General features: G+C 33.6%; 1 protein-coding gene across 10 annotated transcripts in view; it reads left to right on the plus strand.

Annotated features, from left to right (window-relative positions):
- PHACTR3 (phosphatase and actin regulator 3) overlaps positions 1-22,236 on the plus strand; it is a 290,706-nt gene that overhangs the window by 71,436 nt on the left and 197,034 nt on the right. The window lies entirely within an intron of this gene.

A 22,236-nucleotide genomic window follows, 5' to 3' on the forward strand; every position in this document is an offset into this window, starting at 1 on the left:
ACTTTAAAAAAATTAATTGACTGAAGTATTGATGTAATGAAGAACCTTAGAAGGGTATTTGTTGATGAATAAAAGAAATAGCAATTTCCTTGTGGGTTTTAGTTCTTGGGATTCAGTTATCAGTTATATTTCAGCATCTAGGGATAATATTACTGGTTATTCATATCTTTATAGACAATCATATAGAATATATGGTTTTACCCATATAGGTTTAATCCATATAGAATATATTCTCTATATAAAAATATATACATATACATATATATACACATACATATATATATATGTATGTGTATACACACACACACACATATATGTTTAAGCCCATATAGAATATATGGGTTAGGTTAATAGGTTGAAAGCATTCTTTAAAAATCAGTGCCTTAATTTTATTGATAAAAAACTGAAATCCAAGAGAGAAGCAGTGATAGATCCATGTTTAGGTAGGATGGTGTAGTGGATAGATAATTGGATTCAAAGCCAATAAGAGTTGGTTTCAAGTCCCACCTCAGACACATATCCCAGACAAATCACTTAACCTTAAATGTTCTATATCAGGGCTTCTTAATTTTTTTTTTAACTTGTGCCCCTTTTTCACCCAAGACATTTTTATGTGACCCTGGATATATAGGTATATAAAATAAGTATTAACATAAAACATTTACTGATAATAAATCATAATTTTTGCAAACCCCACATTCAGTTATGAGACCCCATATATGATTGTGACCTATAGTTAAAGAAGTTGAATTTTATCTAGGCAACTAGGATTATAAGTTGATAAGAAGGTGCTGCCTTTCATTGGTAAAGGGAATTTTCTCACCTGAAAATTCACTGGAACCAGTGAAACTATAGGCCTATTTCAGTCCTTTTGAAGCTAGTTAGAGATAGATCTGGGATATAGTACTGTTGTGTAGAGTTGTCTTTCTAGATAATGAAATTGGACAGAACCTGAATGACTTTCTTTTACTCAAAATAGAAAAATGAAAGAGCACATTTGAAAGTATAAGCAATCTGTTTTAAAATTTAATTTTGTGCTCATTAAATCAGCAATGGAAAGCAAGAATTAGAACAATACTTCCACTCAGCTAATCTAAACCACATTGGTAGCATGCCATAGCACTCTTGGGTAAACTGTTTTGATTGTTTTCATCTAGAACCCAAATTATCCATGGATGTTTCTAAGACCAAAGTCTCCCAGAAGCTTCTGAAATATCACTAAATCTTGTGGTCCTTGAGATTTATAAGTTAGTATAGAATGGGCTGGCTTACATTCATTTGTAAATGAAATTCAATCCCAGAAAGCTAACTTGACCAAAATTTACAAACTAGTTTTTGGGCCAGGGACTTTAATTCTGTTAACTCACTGAATTTTCAAACTGTGAGAGTAACCCTTAGAAGTGCCTCTTATTAGCGCAGTGCCTGGCACATAAGCACTTAATTCTAGTTGATTGACTGACTTTTGATATTTCTAGTACAAAATAGGCTTAATACTTGTTGACATGGTGGTATGAAAATTCTGAGAAAATTAACTAATGAGAAGATATTTTGTGAGCTCACATTTAAACCCAATAAATCTTCCTCAATGGATTCAGTAGATGATATGTAAGAGAATTGGAATTTAGAGTTTTAAAACATAATTATTGATAATTTCTATTTTCATATCATAATTATTTCAGATATAATGTCCCCTCTCCTCCAGTGAACTTTCCCTTATAACAACAACAACAAAAAAGTTAAGAATTACTTTTGCTTATCAATCTATATGTAATAGCCCATTGTTTCCCACATAGCTACTGAGAAGAGGTGAGTCTTGTATATCTTCTCTGAGGCCAAAATTTGTAATTACAGTTACTCAGAGTTCAGCTCAGATTTGCTTATATTTTGCTTATATTATTAAAATCTATATTCTATTGCCCTGGCCTCACTCTTATAAGTTTCCCTATGCTTTTATTAATACTTCATTTTTATTTTTAATGACACAACAATGTATTTCATTACAATCATTTACCTTGATTTTTGAATCATTTCCTAACTGACATACAAATTATTTCCAGAGTTTGTTGGGTTGTTGGTTTTGTTTTGTTTTTCTACTTCCAAAAGTGAGCTATAAATATTTTACTTTCATATATACATATGTATGTTTGTATGAGATAGTTTGTTTTATTATATTAAGATAAATGTGGCCATGATCTGATCACCTTGAGACCTATCTCTAGCCTTGCTTAGTAAAGCCTTATTACAAATCTAATCCCATCACATGATCCTGAGTTGAGGAAACAAATGGCATTTTTCTCCATCTGGTTGGAGTGACTAGTCTGAGAGATGTTAAAATAGCTCTGCTTCCTGTTTAGAATCCATAATTGAGAATAAGTGAGCAAATACTGCTTAGGTCTGCCTTTAGGGAGGAAAGTTATACTTTCAAACTTTGTAAATGGGTGGGAAAATTTTTGGCTGCATTATAATTAACCCTAGTCAATATCTTGGAATGTATATTTTCATAATAACTTTAATAAAAATCTAAATGTTTGTGTCTTAAGAAATCCAGCCTCTTGCAGAGGAAATCCCTATGTATAGCTTGGAGATTCCAGTCTTTGTTCTATTTTCCTCACTTATCTTTTTTTTTTTTTTAAATGACTTTGAGATTTGGGAGAAGAATCATTCAAAGATGGAATATTAGTATTGAATAGACTCTCTAGAAACATAAGTTTGTCCAAAACAATTCAGATTAATTATCCAGCCTTCACTTGAAGTAGATGTTCAGTAAAGTTAGGGAGTAACTATCTTAGGAAGTAGCTGTTAAAATCACCAGGCTATTCTAGCAGCAAAATTCCTCTGTTTATTAAGCTAAAATTTGTCTTCTATAACTTCTTGTCATTGCTTTGAGTTTTGTCTTCTATACAGAATATATATAATTAAATTCAATGAAAACTCCAATTATTTTAAGATAAAAATTATATTTCTCTTCTCTCTAAATATTCTCATTTCCAGGTTAAATGTCTCAAGTTTATTCAGCTAGTCTTCATCAGTAGATTTGGTACCAGGGACAAGTAATGGGCAAGGCAATCAGTTTCCAGAGACACAGCATACAATTGGTAGTAGAACATGTACTAAAGTCATCAGATGAAGATAAATAATTCATCTGTAACTTACATTCTTAGTGCCTGGGGGAGCTAAGAAGCTAAGTGCTTTGTCTATAGTCATGGCCATGCAGATATTATATATAAGAGGAAAGACTTGAGTTCAAGTCTTCTTGATTCCAAAGCCAACCATATATCCACTATGCTACCCTGCTGTTTTTCTCTAAAAGAATAATATTGCTTTTAATAAATACACAAACTTTAAAATTAGATATTTCCCAGTATTTGTTTATATTGTGATGAACCAAACCACATGTGCTACAATAAAGGAATGAGGTCTTTTTTGGACAGTAACATTCAAAGAACTCAATTTCAATTAAGTATGTTGTTTAAGTCTGGTTAGAGGTCCTGGAGCAACATATGTGATATGATAGTATCCTTTCAACAACATTATTCTCATGATATACTCCTTATAAATGTTCATCCTGAAATGCAGTATTCAGAAGTTAATACAACTCTTCAGACATTTTAGGCTGGTGTTGATTGAAACACATGTACATCTTGAGGCTAGAGTCTGGTTGTTATTGTTGTTGAGTCCTTTCAATTTTGTCCAACTCTTCATGATCCCATTTGGGTTTTCTTGGCAAAGATACTGGAATGGTTTGCCATTTCTTTTTCCAACTCATTTTACATATTGAAGAAACTGAGGCAAAAAGTAGTCAGTGACTTTTCCAAGGTCACAACTAGTAAGTATCTTATAATTAGTAAGTATCTAGATTTGAATTTAGGAAGATGTCTTTCTGATTCCAGGCCTGGAACTCTATCCACTTCACCACCTAGTTATAAACAAAAATCATAATATGTGGAGAGCACTCTCCAGAGGCAGCACGCTATAGTAGATATTATTTCTAGTCAAGAAGCTTGTCTTTTAATCCTGCTTCTTCCATTAAAAATATGACCATTAACACTTAAATTTCTTTTTTTCTTTGATCTTCAGTTTTCTCATCAGTAAATTATGGAATTTGAACTACTGTAATGACTTATTCAATGTTAGAGCCGGAAAGAAAATTAGATATTATCTACACCATTCTCTTCTCCTACAGATTGGTCATCTAGTCAGATTGGTCAAACCAGCCAAAAGAAAAATGATTTGCCTAGTGTTACACAATGAAATTATATCTGTGGTCCTTTTCATCATTATAACTGTCTTCTGAGGATAGATTAAACTCTGACATTTACAGCATTCTATATGTTGAGTTATCTTCCCCTCTGACATTCTATGTTAAGGAATTCCAAGTTCTCAGACTTGGAAGACCTAAAAAGATCATTTGATCTAACTTCTAAGATCCCTTTGAATAGTGACATTGCATGTCCAATTTTCTTAGGTCCTTTCCAGCTCTGACATTTTGGTTTTACTTTAGTTTTATTACTTTTACTGGGGTTTCTGGATTAATTTTGCTTTACTTCATTTGTTTGGTGTATATCCTACAGCTAAAAAATTCAGATATATTCCTCTCAGGAACCATTCATGCTTGAATTGAAGTTATTTTTAAAATTTTATTTTCAAATAACCATTTTTGTTGTTCTTTAGTCATTTCAGGGATTTTGTCATTTCCTTTTCTAGTTAATTTTATAAAGAAATGGAGGCAAATAGAATTAAATAACTTGACCAGATTCACACAACTAGTAAGGTTGTGAATCCAGGTTTGAATTTAGGAAGATGAGTTTTTCTGACTTCAGGCACCAGTGACTATCCACTGCAAATTTAGCTGCTTTTTAAACCGTGTTGCTTTTAAACACATATGAAATTGCTTAGTACTGGGGATGACTCTGAGTGATTTTTTTTTCATTTTACTAATTTTAATAGTATTTTATTTTTCCAAATACATGTAAAGATAGTATTGAACATTCACTTTTGTAAGATTTTGTGTTCAAATTTTTCTCTCTCATTATTTTACCTCCCCTTCTTTAGGTTTAATATATACAACAATTCTTTTAAACATATTTCCACATTTTTCATGCTGTATAGGAAAAATCATGCCAAAAGAGGGGAAAAACAAAAGAAAGGAAACAAACAAATAAACAAAAGGTTTATCTATGCTTTGATCCATATTCAGTCTCCATAGTTCTCTCTCTGGATGTGACTATCATTTTCCATCCCAAGTCTATTGAAATTACCTCAAATCACTACATTGTTGAGAAGAGCCAAGTCCATCTCAGTTGATCATCACATAATCTTGTTACTATATACAAAATTATTTTAGTTTTACTCATTTCGCTCAGTATCAATTCATGTTAGTTGTTCCAGACTTTTTTGAAAACAGACTGCTACAAACATTTTTGTACATCCGGCTCATTTTCCCTCTTTTATGATCTCTTTGGGATACAGATGACTGGGTAATTTTCTTAAGATTGAAATATTACTGTATAGTTACCCTTTCTACATTGCAGGTTCTGGAGGCACCATTCTCTTGTGATCTGGAAAATTCATGTAAAATATTTTGATCCTCCCTTCATACCAGATAAGAAGTATGATTTTCCTTTATGGGGTGTTAATATTACCTTATTGTAAAATTTTGGTTTATTATTTGGTCATAGATTCCATGTCATCTTCTAGCTTTTTCATGTCATCTGCAACTTCCAGAAAACTTCCCCAAAATTCCCATTTAATTTCTTTTTTCTATTAATTTATAATTATAACAATTTTTGACAGTGCATATGCATAGGTAATTTTTTTTACATTATCCCTTGTACTCCCTTTTGTTCTGAATTTTCCCCTCCTTCCCTCTACCCCCTTACCTAAATGGCATGCATTCCCATACATATTAAATATGTTGTACTATATCCTAGATACAATATATGTGTGCAGAACCGAATTTTTGTTGTTTTTGTTGTTGCAAAAGAAGAATTGGATTCGGAAGGTAAAAATAACCTGGGAAGAAAAACAAAAAATGCAAACAGTTTACACTCATTTCCCAGTGTTCCTTCTCCGGGTGTAGCTGATTCTGTCCATCATTGATCAATTGGAACTGGATTAGATCTTCTCTATGTTGAAGATATCCACTTCCATCAGAATACATCCTCATACAGTATCATTGTTGAAGTGTATAATGATCTCCTAGTTCTGCTCATTTCACTCAGCATCAGTTGATGTAAGTCTCTCCAAACCTCTCTGTATTCATCCTGCTGGTCATTTCTTACAGAACAATAATATTCCATAACATTCATATACCATAATTTACCCAACCATTCTCCAATTGATGGACATCCGTTCATTTTCCAGTTTCTAGCCACTATGAAAAGGGCTTCCACAAACATTTTGGCACATACAGGTCCCTTTCCCTTCTTTAGTATTTCCTTGGGATATAAGCCCAGTAGTAGCACTGCTGGATCAAAGAGTATGCACATTTTGATAACTTTTTGGGCATAATTCCAGATTGCTCTCTAGAATGGTTGGATTCTTTCACAACTTCACCAACAATGCATCAGTGTCCCAGTTTTCCCACAGCCCCTCCAACATTCATCGTTATTTGTTCCTGTCATCTTAGCCAATCTGACAGGTGTGTAATGATATCTCAGAGTTGTCTTAATTTGCATTTCTCTGATCAATAGTGATTTGGAACACTCTTTCATATGAGTGGAAATAGTTTTAATTTCATCATCTGAAAATTGTCTGTTCATATCCTTTGACCATTTATCAATTGGAGAATGGCTTGATTTCTTATAAATTAAAGTCAATTCTCTGTATATTTTGGAGATGAGGCCTTTATCAGAACCTTTAACTGTAAAAATGTTTTCCCAATTTGTTACTTCCTTTCTAATCTTGTTTGCATTAGTTTTGTTTGTGCAGAAACTTTTTAATTTGGTGTAATCAAAATTTTCTATTTTGTGATCAATAATGGTCTCTAGTTCTCCCTTGGACACAAACTCCTTCCTCCTCCACAAGTCCGAGAGGTAAACCATTCCATGTTCATCCAATTTATTTATGATTTCGTTCTTTATGCATAAATCACGGATCCATTTTGATCTTATCTTAGTATGTGGTGTTAAGTGTGGGTCCATGCCTAGTTTCTGCCATACTAATTTCCAGTTTTCCTAGCAGTTTTTGTCAAATAATGAATTCTTATCCCAATAGTTGGGATCTTTGGGTTTGTCAAACACTAGATTGCTATTTTTATTCATTATCTTGTCCTGTGCACCTAACCTATTCCACTGATCAACTACTCTATTTCTTAGCCAATACCAAATGATTTTGGTGACTGCTGCTTTTGTAATATAGTTTTAGATCAGGTCCCATTTAATTTCTTATGCCAACTTGCAATATATCAAAATCACAATGGCTAAAGTCATGATATGAAAGTGATAATTGTAATCCACAATTTGATGTTGGTTTTTTGTTTGTTTATTTTTACATGAATTTGTGCTGACCTTGGTGCTGAATAGAGGTTGTCCATTTCTACAGCACCACCATCCATCACTGTCACTCTGATTGACACTAATTAAAGGGGATACATTTACAGTAGGGAAATGATGGTTTCAATTGATAAGTTTCAGCATGAAAGCTCTTGGTATCAGTCCTTTTCCCAAAGCTCTTTTATTATGAATAAAGTCTGAGTAACATCTGGTAGAAAATCTGTCTTAATCATGAAGTTATTAAAAAAATTTTGATGGCCATCTCCCAACCTATCTGTACACTTCATGTCAGCATAATACCTAAAACTCATTCCAGAAGTATCTGTGTTTCAACAATGAGAAATGAAGCATAGACCTTTTTTGTTGTTATTGTTTTATTGTTTCATAGAGTACAAAATTTCTGAATTTTGGATATGATAAAAATTTAACTCAATTCTTTTCCTGTGGGTATGTGCTGAAATAACTGTTGGTTGAATTGATTACGGAATTTTCCATCAGCAATTTTAGCTCACTTTAAAAATAGCCACACACATTTAAATATGGTCACATGCAGTGACAAATTATAGTAAGCACATCAAAAATCAATTGTAAGTAATTAGTCCATAAAAGTCCTATACAAAGACAAATTCTGGTACTTCCTCTTCTTCCATAAAACCATCTTTAATTCCTTATCAGTGAGGATCTTCCTTGGGCTTTGCCTATCACTTTTTTCTGCAAATACATAATGAATTTACCATGAAATACAATTTATTATAAATATCTCTGTATATATATATATTTAACTATCCTCGCAGACTCTTAGTTCCTTCAAGATAGGGATCATGTCTTATTTAAGTGTTGTTTTTCATCCAACTCACTGCATTCTGCATAGAGTAGATAATTCATACATATTTGTCTAAATTAAATTAAATACTATCACCACATTTTCCTTTGTGTTTACATTAAATCTTACAAACTTGACAATGATAGTTGGTTCACAGCATATATAAACACTAATACAAAAAATTGCAATTTTAAGCTATGTAGAGTGGCTATGTGAAGGATATTGGAATTTTAAAAATTGAATTCTTACAGAGTTTTCTTATTTGTCCATTAGCAAGTTCTCTTTTAAAAAATAATTCCAAATTATAATCACATTTAATAGATTCCAGAATATCTGTCTTTGTACTAAAGAGTATTAAAATGAGGAACTAGTACAGTCAGTTTTGGAATATTTATCTCATTTAGGGAGCCTAGTACTCTTTGTTTCTCAGAGAAGTAGAACATTTAGAGGATGATTTCCAATTCACGAATCAGTAATATACAGTAGGTAATTGAGTCTTGCAGTGAAGATTATCTGCAAGTACCAAATGTGCCTTACCACCCATGTGGCCTGAAAGCATGGTATAGCCCAAGTGTTAAATTGGAAGTATGCCTTTAAACTGCAAATAGATCTGTCCACAAGTACCTGATTAAAGTGAATGTGAGCCATTTAAATGCTAGTTGTTGATCATGTGTTACTTGTGTCCTTTGTTTTCAGCTGGAATGAATAATATTGGCTTTTCTTTGTTTTAGATGAGTTATTTTAAAATCACTACATGTGCAGTTGACAATTTCTAACCTTTCATTTCTGAGGTCAAGTGGGATTTTTCTGTATTCTTTAGCTGCTCAGCTTGAAGGTCAAAAGTGCACATTTGAAATATCTGTCAAAATAGAAATGAATAATTTATATAGTGTGCATAACTTTTATTAGTATGGCTAATGCATAGGAATCTAGGTTAAAAAAAAGAATATTTATCTCCATCCCTACTATTCAAAAAATGAAATATTTTAAGATGATAATTTTAAAAATTCAAATTGTGTGTATTGGCTAATATTAATGAGATATCTTCTCTGTGTGCTTTCAAATAACAGTTTTAACTTTTCCAAACAAAAATATTTTAGACCAATAGAATCATTGACTGGGAAAAAAAAAACTTAGTTCCAGATTAGCTTAAATCAGTGATGTTTGCCATCTTCCCACTTAGGCATTGTGGACCTGCTTGTCTTACCTAATTGTCTTATGATAATGACAGGAATATTTGGAGGAACTTAGCCTCATTAAAAGTGAGAATAAACAGAGAGAAAAAATGTTCTCCATTTACTAATATCTATTGTTTCCTTTGTCCCACTGAAGAAAACATCATTTAGACATAACTATAGAAAATATTGCAAGCTTTTTGCAAAAAAATATTTGTAAGCTTACCAAAGCAAAAAAAAAAAAAAAAAAGAAAAGAAAAGAAAAGAAAAAAAAAGTATTGGAAAAGTATTTTGGTACCTAGGAGCAGGTTACTTTTTTTTTTTTTAATCACTTTTTTTTTTCTTTTTTCCCTGAGGCTGGGGTCAAGTGACTTGCCTAGGGTCATACAGCTAGGAAGTGTGAAGTGTCTGAGATCAGATTTCAACTTGGGTCCTCCTGAATTCAAGGCTGGTGCTCTATCCACTGCGCCACCTAGCTGCCCTCTTAAATCACTTTTCAAGGAGTTGTTTTTAAAAGCTGTCATATTCACATGATTACCCCCTAGAATCATTGGAATCACAAGAGAAATATGAACACACTAGCCTATTCAGAGTGGCATTCTGTTGAAGGCAGAGACTGATTTAATATAATCATGGTTTGATTGTCAGGTTTCCATACTTATTGTTCATAAATGAATATAGGTCTCAGTAATAATAGAGCAAATCATGTCAACAAAATGTTATTTAGTCTTTCAGTGAAATATAGCTATTTCTTAGATGACCTTTCTAATATCTGTCAGTGTTTCTGCTAAACATGATAAAATAGGACTACACATAAATAAAATTCTTTCAATATATTAATCTGTGTCTAGAATTATATATTAGAATTAAAAGTGATAATAATAATAGCATTTAAAGAGAATTGTAAAGTTTGAAAAGCATTTTATAGATGTTATCACTGTGATTAATGTAAATATATTATTATCCTCATCTTACAGATCAGGAAATTGAGCCTGAGGGAAGTTAAGTGCCTTGCTTTGGGTCATACAGCTAGAACCTGAGACAGCATTCAAACTCAGTACTTCTTGAGTCCAGATCGTATAGTCTATCCACTATGCCACCTCGTTATCAAGAATCTTAGCAACCATTTACACATGGACAAACCAGGCCCTAGAGAAGATTTGACTTGCTTGGAGTCATTTATTAAACTAGTGGCAAAGAATCCATGATGGTCAAGACTATTCATATCCCAATGTTCTTTGGGCTATGTCATGCTGCCTTTCTAACTCCATCATTGATTACCTGGTTTGCTTTGGACATAATTCAAATTAGATGCTTAAATTCTCCTTTTAAGTCTTACTTATTATGAATAAGTCTGCTGGGAAAATGGCTTATAAGCAAGTTTATTTGTGTAGATGACTTTGCTACTTTTTTTTTAACCTGATGGTTGTGGAAAAACATTTTCTTGGTGGATATAAAGGAGAGTGTTTAGTAATTATTTTTCAAGTATTAAAGATGATTGTTTTGACACTCTTTTTGAGGGTCTCTCTTGTAGTGGATAAGTAGTCCTGGTGAAAATCCTTCAGTATTACATTGCTATTTGTTCCTTCTTCATTTAAGCCATTTGTGAGTATTGATAACTGAAAATAAAAGATCATCCAAGGTGAGGCTTTTTGTGCCAGTGAAGAGGCAATCTGTGGGTTTTCTATGAAGCAATTTGACTTAATCCAAAATGCCTTAAAGAAATTTTAACAATTTTCTTTTTTAATGTTTGGGGAATGTACAGAAAATGGCATCTAGACAACCTTTAAAAATAGAAGATATTTATTGTAGACTGTACAGGCTATGTGTGAGTTCTTAGCAAGGCAATAAGGAGAGACCCTCCTATAAAGCTGTGTCCCACTCCAGAAGTTAGGCATAGTTCTTATGACCTCATGGCACTAAATTTTGTTTCTGACTTCCTCAGAATAATTAGGTAGGTATTCATTCAAAGGGCTAGGAAAAGAAGGGAGAGCAAATTCATAGACTATTCATTACCCAACATTTAAAGCCCCAAATTCTGAACTAGCACTTATTGCAAATGAATTATGAGAGAATTGCTGGCTCATAAGTGATTTGTAGCAAAACTTGTTGCCTTTGGTGAGCTTTGAAGCTTCTTAAAGACTATTTTTTTAAAAAGATGATTTTCATTGTGAATGATTCCTGGGGGTAGGAACAGGGGTATTCTTAGCCTGCTCATCTCAGTTCTTCCCTAGATTTGTCATGTAGAGAGATTTCTAATTAAACATAAAATTAACTATTTGGAATTTGTCTTCACTATTTTTTAAAGAAAAAGATATGCAGATAAATGTTACTTCATCAATTTTTTTTCCTCTTGGTCCTGGCTGCCTAATAGTAAAGACAAGGCTGCTATAAAGGGACAGATTTGTGACCCAGTGGGAGCTTTCAAAAAATATAATTGTCAGGGAACTTAATTGCTTACTTACAACATTGTTTTGGCAACTTTGCCACATGCAAAACTAATTGGCTCCTGCTAGCCATGTGAGATACCTACTGCCAGCCCTCCTACATCTGGAAATGAAATGACTGCTTTGGAACCACATTCCTCATTGTCCTTATCAAGAAGCATGCTTCCATCCAACAAATATATGATTCCACATAGACTTAGTTGTTACAAACTAGTTATATGAAGGAACTGACAACCTGAAGGCCTATATAGAAACCAGGTTCTAGAATACCATTGTATGTGTATTCAATTGACAAGATAGATTTAACTTCCCAACAAAGATGGGTAGGTTGGTGGAGTCTTCAACAGAAATAAGGAAATTTGGATAGTAGAGAGGGGGAGTTAGTCAACTAGCATTAATTAAGCACCTTATGTTTCAGATATTATGCTAAGAGCTAAGGATACACAGAAAGGCATGTTCTCAAGGAACTCACTGTTTAGTGGGGGAGACAATACAGAAGCAACTGTGAATCTATATCAGGTAACTTGGAGGTGATCTCAGAGGGACAGCACTATGATTAAGGAAGCTTTTTGCAGAAGGTCTGGGGAGAGAGAGATTTTACTGAGACATTATATTCCCTTTCAGAATACTAGATTTCCTTCTAAATCATGTTTTTGTGTCTACAAAGGACAAGGAAGTTCTTTGGACCTCTTCTGAAAATGAAAGTTGTATTGTCCTTCAAACTTTTCTAGCTCTAACATTATGTATTCTTTTATTCCAAAAAGAGTGGTCTTGGCAAACTGATGAAAGCTGGATCCAGGAACTGTAACTAAGGCTAAATTAGGAACAGTGTTCAAACCTAATTATGTCTTGGGATCCATTTAAGATAATGGAACAAAGCCTAGGACTAGATCCCATCCAAATCATAGAAAATGCACAGAATATTCAAAATCCATACTAATTTACTTCTTTTTTTCTCTTTTTTCCCCTTAAAACATCTATTTATGTAGTATCCATCTGTGAATGTAGAAATCAGCACTTGACTAATGATCAAATGTTGGCCAGCATAGAAGAAAACAAAAACTTATAACTGGGATAGACTTTAGGGAAAGACCCAAGTTTTTTGTTTACAGAAATGCCATTAGCCATTTAATGAGAGGCTCTGAATTTTTAAGGAATAAGAAAAACAGTTGATTTTAAAAACTGTTGATCTTTTCCTTTTCTCTGCCTTCTTTCTGTAGGAGGCATAGGCAGTCTATGAAATGGGCTCAGAATAGACTGTGCTAAAGGACCAGAAAAGAGCCCTGAAGAATATCAACTCTTAAGAGCTGGAAATAGCTGATTGTAAACTTAATGGGATAGTTAATGCGAAATAAATTGCTGCCATGTGAATTAAAAGTTCTATTGATTAAAAAGGGAAGAAAGAAAAGGCTTTTTCTTACTTATACTAGGAGAGGCAGAGTTATGCTTTTCAGATATTTCCTAGGTGCTAGTTTGCCTTCAATTCCTTTTCAGATTATCTGAAGAAGCTTGTCCCAAATGTTAAATCCTATAATTGGTGGATTAAAGCAGATGGGGAAATTTTACAAAAAACATAAAGCCATGTAACCAAAAACAATTATCTTACAGAAATTTCCACCTCTGCCTAAGTTTCCTCATACCCCAGAGGTTCTTATTGCTTAATTTAAAATGTGTGTAGAAGAAATTAAGGTTTTTATTACAGCCATTAGCATGATCTTACTTTACAGTTGTTATTCTCCTTAATTTCCACAGATTGCTGGAAGAGCATATCAGACCACCAAATCCAACAAACATTTATTAAACACATACTGTGTACTAAACTTTGGGAATACACATGCAACACTATTTTTTCCTCAAATAGTGGAATATATAGATGAATTAATTCAGCTTTGGAGCTATCATAAAGACATGTCTGAAAGGAATAGAAAGAGAAAAGAGAAAAGGATTTATGTGGTAGATTATTTCAATCATGAGGAATAATCTAAATGAATGCATAGAGTTAGGAGGAGTCTAAAACATAGATTATGTGAGGGTAAGTCTAAGATAAAGATTGCAAATATAGGTAAGAATCAGATTGTAGAAGACCTGAAATACTAGGCTGAAAACTAGCAGTCTCCAATATTTTTGATTATATAATCCTATTAGAGGCAAGGAGGGAAACACAGTGGTAGAGCACTGAGTCTGAAGTCAGAAAGACTTGAATTTGAATCCTGCCATAGGTACTTCGTTGCTGTGTGACCCTGGGTAAGCCATTTAATTTCTGTTAGCTTCCTCAACTGTAAAATGAGGATAATAATAACACCTATCTCCCAGGGTATTATTATTTAGATAATATTGTACATGTTTAGTATATTGTCTGGCACATAGTAGACACTTAATAAATGCTTCTTGCTTTTCTTCCTTTCTAATGGTAAAAAAAAAAAAAAAAACCTTTTGAGCATGCATCTAAAATATATGTATATAAATAATACATATAAAGTACTATTATACAAATATAAATATACATTATAAAACATACAAAAAGAATAATTTTAAAAAGATGAGTCAAGGTGAAATAAAAGCATTTAAAATATTTTATTTGTTAATGGCACAAAACCCTTCTTTGTTTTCATTAATATTATTTTATAGCAGTCACTGCTCTGGAATATAGTGCTTTTCTTTAAAGAGGTACTGGTCTGGCCAAGACCTAGTGGATTTTCCCATTGGTATCTGCAGTAACTGCTTCTGTGAATTTCCAAGTAAGATAATAATTTCCTTGAGGTATTGAGACCCAGTTTTGAAGGGGGGAAGCATGGGCTCTTTCAAAGAAGGTGGAGAAGGCAGAGTAAGAAAATGAGGAATTATATGGATGGTTAGATGTAGTTATTCTAAAAACAAGTCCTAAGATTGACTATTGTAGGGAAGAAGGGATGTGACCTAGTTTCCCACCGTTGGTTGATCACTTACTTCTTTGGTCATGTCTTTGCTCCCACTACAAGGGACAGATGGGGACCAGAGAAGATTTTTGAGAAAGGCAATGACAGGATCCTGTTCTACAGGATCTACAAAGCTTAAAACGAGAAGGTCTTAATTCTTGTAAAATACAGGAAGTTTTTTTTAATAGTGATCAAGACATTAAAATAATTGACAGTTTTTCTTTCCGATCTTCTAGAACATGTTTATTTGCATTAATAGATATCTGTTCATGTGAAGGAACAACCTCTAACTGTTTTCATTTGCTCATCAGGAAGGCAATTCTGTGAGAAGTGTGTAACGGAAACATGGTAGCACTGAGAGTTAAAAGCTTTACAGATTTAGACCTGGAAGAGGCTCTGAAGTCATTAAGATCAACTTGGTCCCCTTACTAATGAGGAAGATATAGTCAGAAAATGGGTTTGAATTTGGCTTTGCTGATTACAAATTATTTGAGCTTAAAATAAACCATTTCCTTTTTTTCAGATTCTGTTTCTTCAGCTGTAAAAAGAAGAGGGGGGAAGAGTTTAAACTAAGTGATACTCTTAGTAATTCCCTATGAGTAAGTGTAAGGTAACATATGGTAAATTGTATAAAATAATCTTGGGAGGCTGTGGAATAAAGAAATACATACACACAGGAAATATATGCATACAAAGAGCTTTTATTTTTATATCATCATTTTCAAAAATATCCTTCCCTTTTTTCCATAGAGCAGCCCCTTTGAACAAAGGCTATAAAAGGGGTAAAAATAATCCAAGGGAAAACTAACAAATCTACCAAGTCTAATTGTCCCAAAACCAATAGATCCCTAATATCTGTAAAGAGGGAAAGAAAGTGAACTTTGTTGTCTCTTCTTTGGAGCCAGATTAAGTAATTATAATAATACAGTGTTCAAATTCCTTTTAAATTTGTTTTTCCTATTTCCATTATGATACCATTGTGCATATTGTTTTCCTGACTTGGCTTTCCATAATTTCATATAAATCTTCCGATGCTTCTCTGTATTCTCTCTATCCATTATTTCTTACAGATCAGTGATATTATACCAAAATTTATTTCAACACTCCCAATTGATGGACATCTACATTTTGTAGTAGTTCATTATTACCACAAAAAGTGCTCCTATAAATATTTTAGTGATAACAGAGTCCTTTGATTTTTATCTTCCTAGCAGTTGAATTTCTGAGTCAAAGAGTATGAACATTTTAGTCACTCTCTTAAGCTACTGTATTTTTAAAAAAAGAAACAGATGGCACTCAACAGCATTAGCAAGAAAGTCAGAATCCCAGGAAGAACAGTAATTGTATGTGTTGCATCCTTCACTCAAATGTTCTTATGCACAAATGGAAAGCCCAGCTAATACATTATATATTAGCTGTATCCTAAGATTCCTGAATATTATCATGGATTTATGAAGTTACCACAACCCATATGATTGCCAAATGGCATATCATTTCTTTTTTTAAATTTAGAGTTCCAGAATCAGGAAGCTAAATATCTTGCTGCCAGAGTCTTTGTCTTTGGCAGATACATATCTCTAGGATTGGGGAAATGAATCTGAAAGTGTTCTCACAGATGCAACACAGATGCAACATTCACATCATTTTATTATTATTGCTCCTTATAAGACCAGTTATCCCTTCCACACTATGACTTTCCCCATTGCAATTTTGATATATTATGGGTTAGCATAAGAAATTAAATGGAATTTTTTTGGACAAGCCAAAGATTACACACAAAGGCTAGTAGATGACACAGGTTAATGCATAAAAATATATGTATAATATTGTATAATATCAACGTTTTATCTTTTAATACTATAAACATCCTATAAAAGAAAAAGAAAAAATTCAGACTTCTCTAGTACTAAGGAAGGTCAAAAATTTTATGCAGATTTTTCAGTTGACAGAGACATAGTGCCCCTAACCCCCATGATGTGGAAGGGATAACTGTACAGTTTTGTTATCTTGGGCAATACAAAAAAGGTGCATATTCTTACCCACAGTGTGTCTGCAAACTCAGGAAATATTCCAGTCAGTTTTATCCAAGATGCAGCACCAGCATCCATTGCCTGATGACAGCAACATTGTGGAAATGCTGAGATAGTTAGCCAGTCTCACCCCAGCTGTTTTCTAGAGCCAATGCCCAGCAAGTGGTCCTTCTGTGTTCTCTTCTTGCTTTTCACTCTGCTTCTTTTCTTTCTCCCCACTGTGCTGACTTGGGGTTTGAGTCATAGAAAAGTAGCCCATAGAAGAAGGAAGACTTTTTAGAAGTAGATGTGTTACTTTTCAATGAAAACTTATCTTTCCTCTCTTTACTCTGACCTCCCTTTTACACTTTACCCCATTATGGAAAATAGTATAACTCAACAGTAGTGTAATTCTAAATTATATTATTGCTTTATTTATATAAAATGCATAAGCATATTTATATATAATACATATTACTATTTTAAGATTCTCATCTATGTAGTAATCCTGACCAATAAATTTCTCTCCTAACAAATTTGTAGTATCTAATTTCGTGCTGAGAATAATACATTTTTCTTCTAAATTACCAAGTAAAGTCATACATGAATATTTCTACTGCAGCTTACCTTATTCTTTTTTTTTAATAACCTTCCTTCTCTCCTATGGTTCTTTTGTTGGACACCAGAATAATTTAATAAAGTCTTGCATGGTAGATTCTATTTTTTAAAGTTTCTATGTAACATTACTGAAAGGATTTTATTAACCAATTTTTAATATTTGGGTAGAAAGAGGAAGAAAAGGGAATAAGCACTGATTAACAGTCAATTATATGTTAGGCTAATTTTAAGCACTTTACAAATATTATCTCATTTTACCTTTACAACAATTCTGGGAAAAGGTCCCATTATTACCTCTATTTTTTTTGATTGAGGAAACTAAGAAAAGACAGAGATTAAGTGACTTGCTTAGGGTCACACAGTATTTCAGGTGGGATTTGAACTTGGTTTTTTGGACTCCAGACCCACTACTCTAAGCTTCTGTCCCCTGCTTCTTTCTAAGTAAATACCTCTTTTCTCCCTTAGAAATAAATATAGGCAATAATTGAGGCAAAACTCTTTAAAACATTTGATTCTTCAAAACTATTTTACTTTGTTGAATGTTGTCTTCATATCAGAGAAGGACCTTAAAATTTGCTAACTCTCTTATTTTAGAAATAGAGTAATGGAGGCTGAGAAGGAAGGAACTTCCCTATGTTCACATGGTAAGTTTAAAATCCAGGACTCAAATCTAGATTTGGCTAAAAAAGCTAGAACTCCCTGAACAATGAAAATTCTTCTTCCCTGAGTGTAGAGGACTAACTTTGGTGATAGGAAGGCTAGGTTTGAAGTTCTGCTCAGAATGCTTAATTTTATAGTGCCCCAGATAATTCTCTAAGGTGATGTCATAGGCAGTTGCTAATATGTACTAGTGGAGAGATTTTCTACCACTATGAATACCCTACACAGCTGAAATCATAGATCTAGACCCAAAGTAATTTTTGCTTGACATGGGATGATTTTCCATGTTATGAGGGAAAAGATGCATTATAATTTAATCAGATGTAATTATTCTGTGCTATGTACTTTTCAGTGAGGAAGCAGCAACTGCAACTCTGACTTTTTTTCCTGATTATCTTGTAAAAAAACAGTTAACAAATCTTTCCCAAAGTACTTTTGCAGGAAAGAACTTGGATAGGAAAAGGACTATCACAGAGGGTGGTTAGTTTGCATTTAGGAATTACAGAGTCTGGGCAAATTACATCAGTGCCACTCATTTACCTCTTCTTCCATTTCTATTCTCCACCTTCTACCTCAGGTCTTTTTTGTGCACTAGGTTACCATAATCAAAAGAGTAGTTTAAGGTGTGAGGTGGAAGTGATACTAGTCATCTTGAGTTATATCTTGCCATTGAACCCAGATGGCTCTGGAAGGGAAATTGAGGCAGGTGATCTTGCACAGCCTTCTGCCACTTAAATCCAATTCACTTGTATGTCATGGCATCTTCTCCCTTATGTCATGATCTTCAAGAATGAAAGACAAACAACAGCTTAAGGGATAATGTGGAACAGGCTCACTTCTGCATTAGGGCAAGGAGCACCTAATGATAGAGTTATGAGCAAAAGGATTTGGCAGGGGGAAGGACATTACTTGGTAAAAATAATTCTTGCTCTCCTCCTTTTATCTTCAAACTAATTGATTCCCTATGGCACTGTCTAATCAGAAGCAGCTTGAAGCCTTACAAAAGCATGGGATTTAAGATACACTAGATATTTCAACAGAGAATTATTCACCTTGGACCTTAATCTTTAATCTGTATTAAAGTTCTGAAAATTTGCATTCTAGAAACAGCTTGATTATTCATCTGTAAAATTCAGGAGGTTGACTAAGTGATCCTTATGATTCCTTACAATTTCGAGTTTTTTATTAGCTTGGAGAAAAAGAGAGACTTGGTGGGAGGGGAAGGGGAAGAGAGTGATGGGCTGATCTCTTCACTCGCATCTTTAAGCACTTGAGGGACTATCATATAAAAGAAGAATTTGATTCATTTTGCTTGCCCTCACAGGGCAGATCTAGGAATAGTAGATGAAAGTTACAGAGAGGCAGATTTTTGTTCAGTATAATGAAAAACTTCCTAACAATTAGAGTTGCCTCAAAGAATATTTCCATTGAGAATTCCAAAAGCATTGTGAAGTAATAAGCTCATCATCTCTAGTACCCGAGGTTTCCAACAAAAGTCTGGCTGGCCACTTTTTAGGAATATTATAGGGAAGATTCCTTTTGAAGTATTAGAGTGGATGGTCTGTGAAATTCCAATTTTTAGTTATTTAATAAGTACTTACTGTGTATAGAACTTTGAGCTAGATGCTAGGGGAGATAAGAAACATAGCTAAGATAAAATTTGTGTCTTCAAAACACTAAAACATTTAGATAAATAATTATAATAAAAAATTCTACATTATACTATAGGCAGAATAATGTGATAGAAAGAGATTTGGTCTTAGAATCAGGTAGGTCTAGGTTTAATACTTTCTTCTGACATACTAACGGTGTGACCTTGGACAGGCCATGTAACTTCTCAACTTTAAATTGGCCATATGCATCGGTGAAAGTAGTTTCTTCTACATAAGGATACAATGATGAAATCTTAGATTCATTATAAAGGCCTCAGAGGTACAAGCAAAGTAACGCAATTGCCAACGCAATTGGTTTAGGTAAATACTAGCTGGGGGAAATGAGGTTTCAAGTGGGAGATGGCACTTGAGCTCAGTTTTAAAGGATGGAAAGGAATACATCAGGGATATTATATGGGCATATTTTTCATGCTTAGGAAATAACCTTGTGTGTGTGAGATTATGAATGGTCCAGTTTGACTGGAGAATCAAATGCATACTTTGTCAGTTTGGGAAGAAAGTGGTAGAGGAATGTAGAAGACCTTGAATATCTGTCTAAAATTGTTACATTTTATTCAATGGGAAATATATAATTTTAAGGTTTGGAGCATGAAATGTGCCTTGGTCACCATGACCAGAAATATGTAAAGGAAGAAAGAATATAAGAAAGGAAAAAAGGTAATGAGGAAGAAAGGAAAGCAGAGAGGAAGGGAAGATTTATTAATAGCTACTATGTGCTTAGGCACTGTGCTTTATAAATACTTTCTTTTGTCCTAAGTGTTTTATAAATACTACCTCTTTTCATCCTGTGAATCCTGTGAAGTATGTGCTGTGCTTATCGCCACTTTATAAAGAGGGAAGCAGAATCAGACAGAAATTAAGTGACTTGACCAGGATAACACTAAGAGTCTGAGCTCAGACTTGAATGAAGTGTTTTTGACTCTTAAGCCAAGAACTCTATACACACTGTACCACTTCACTGCCTTTATACTCAAGTACAGATAAATTTACATTTGGGATTTTGTTCCATATATTTCTAATTTGACTACCAAAATAGAGGCACCTTTTCTCTAAACTTTATATATTCCTCAGTACCTAATTCAATGTTCAACAGATATGTCAATATATCAGGGCCACCCATGCTTATATATGTACATGGTTTTTTGCCCTAATCAAATGGAAGTGTTCTGAGAGCCAAGATGGTTTCTTTTGTCTATCCCCTATACTTAGTACAGTGCCTAGCATATGGTTGACACTTAAAAAAAACTGGTTATTGATTGACGCATTGAAGAAGTTGGTCTGGTGTAAGAGATGAATTGGAGGAATAAGAGAATGGAGGAAGGAACACCAATTAAGAAATTATTTGTTGTTCAATCATTTAAATTATATTTAATTCTTTGTGATCTTATTTGGGGTTTTCTTAGCAAAGACATTGGTATGGTTTTGCCATTTCCTTTTCTCTTCCGTTTTCTGACTTGCCCAGGATCACATAGCTAGTAATTGTCTGAGACTAGATTTGAATTCAGGAAGATAAGCCTTCCTGATTCCAAGTCTGGAACTCTGTGGAGTCTGGCACCACCTAGTAGCCTCAAGAAACTACTATAGAGGTCCATCTTATGTCAATGAGGACATATACTAGAATGGCAGTGATAAGGAAAACAGAATTGATGTTTTTGAATTGTGATAGTGGAAAAGATTTAAGAATTCCTTGAATAGCAAGATTAAATGTGTCAGTATTTAAAGAAATTAAATCAAGTTATTTATTGGTAGGGCAAATACAGAAAGTAAATCTTAAGTATTTTGGTCACATAATGAGAAGACAGAGCTCAGTAGAAAAATCCTCTGATGTTGGGAAAGACTGAAGGGAAAAGGAAAATGGAAAGAGCAGGGATAAAATGGATAGATAGTATCATGGAGACAATAGACTTGAATTTGGACAGTTTTGGAGAGATAGTGAAAGACAGAAGAGCCTGACATGCTTTGAAGAATCTAGGTAAAAATGTCTATGCCATTAAAAACAAAATCAACTTTGTTTCAAAACAGGTAAATCTGTTGGATTAAATAGATATTTATTAAGTGCATTAAACACATTTATTAGGTTTATATTATGTCTGACTATTCTAGGTGCTGAGGATCAACAGAAGGGAAATAGTTCTTGTGTTCAAGGAGTTCATGGTTGATCTTAGAGAAATAAAACATAGATAGGTATACACATATAAACATATGTTCACACATACAAAAACATGAGTTAGCACAAATTAATTCCATGGGGAGAAACTGAAGCAACAAAGAGCCTTAGGATAGGTTTCACTTGGGAACTAGAACTGGAACAGAGTCTTGAAGAGGAGTAAGCTTCTAAATGGAGATGGAATAGAGTATATTCAAAATCCAGGGGCAGTCTGAGCAAATGCATATTATATTGCCCATGAGAACCTAGGGTCATC

Source organism: Sminthopsis crassicaudata, chromosome 2 (assembly GCF_048593235.1).
Source record: "Sminthopsis crassicaudata isolate SCR6 chromosome 2, ASM4859323v1, whole genome shotgun sequence".
In the NCBI taxonomy this organism is placed as follows: domain Eukaryota; kingdom Metazoa; phylum Chordata; class Mammalia; order Dasyuromorphia; family Dasyuridae; genus Sminthopsis; species Sminthopsis crassicaudata.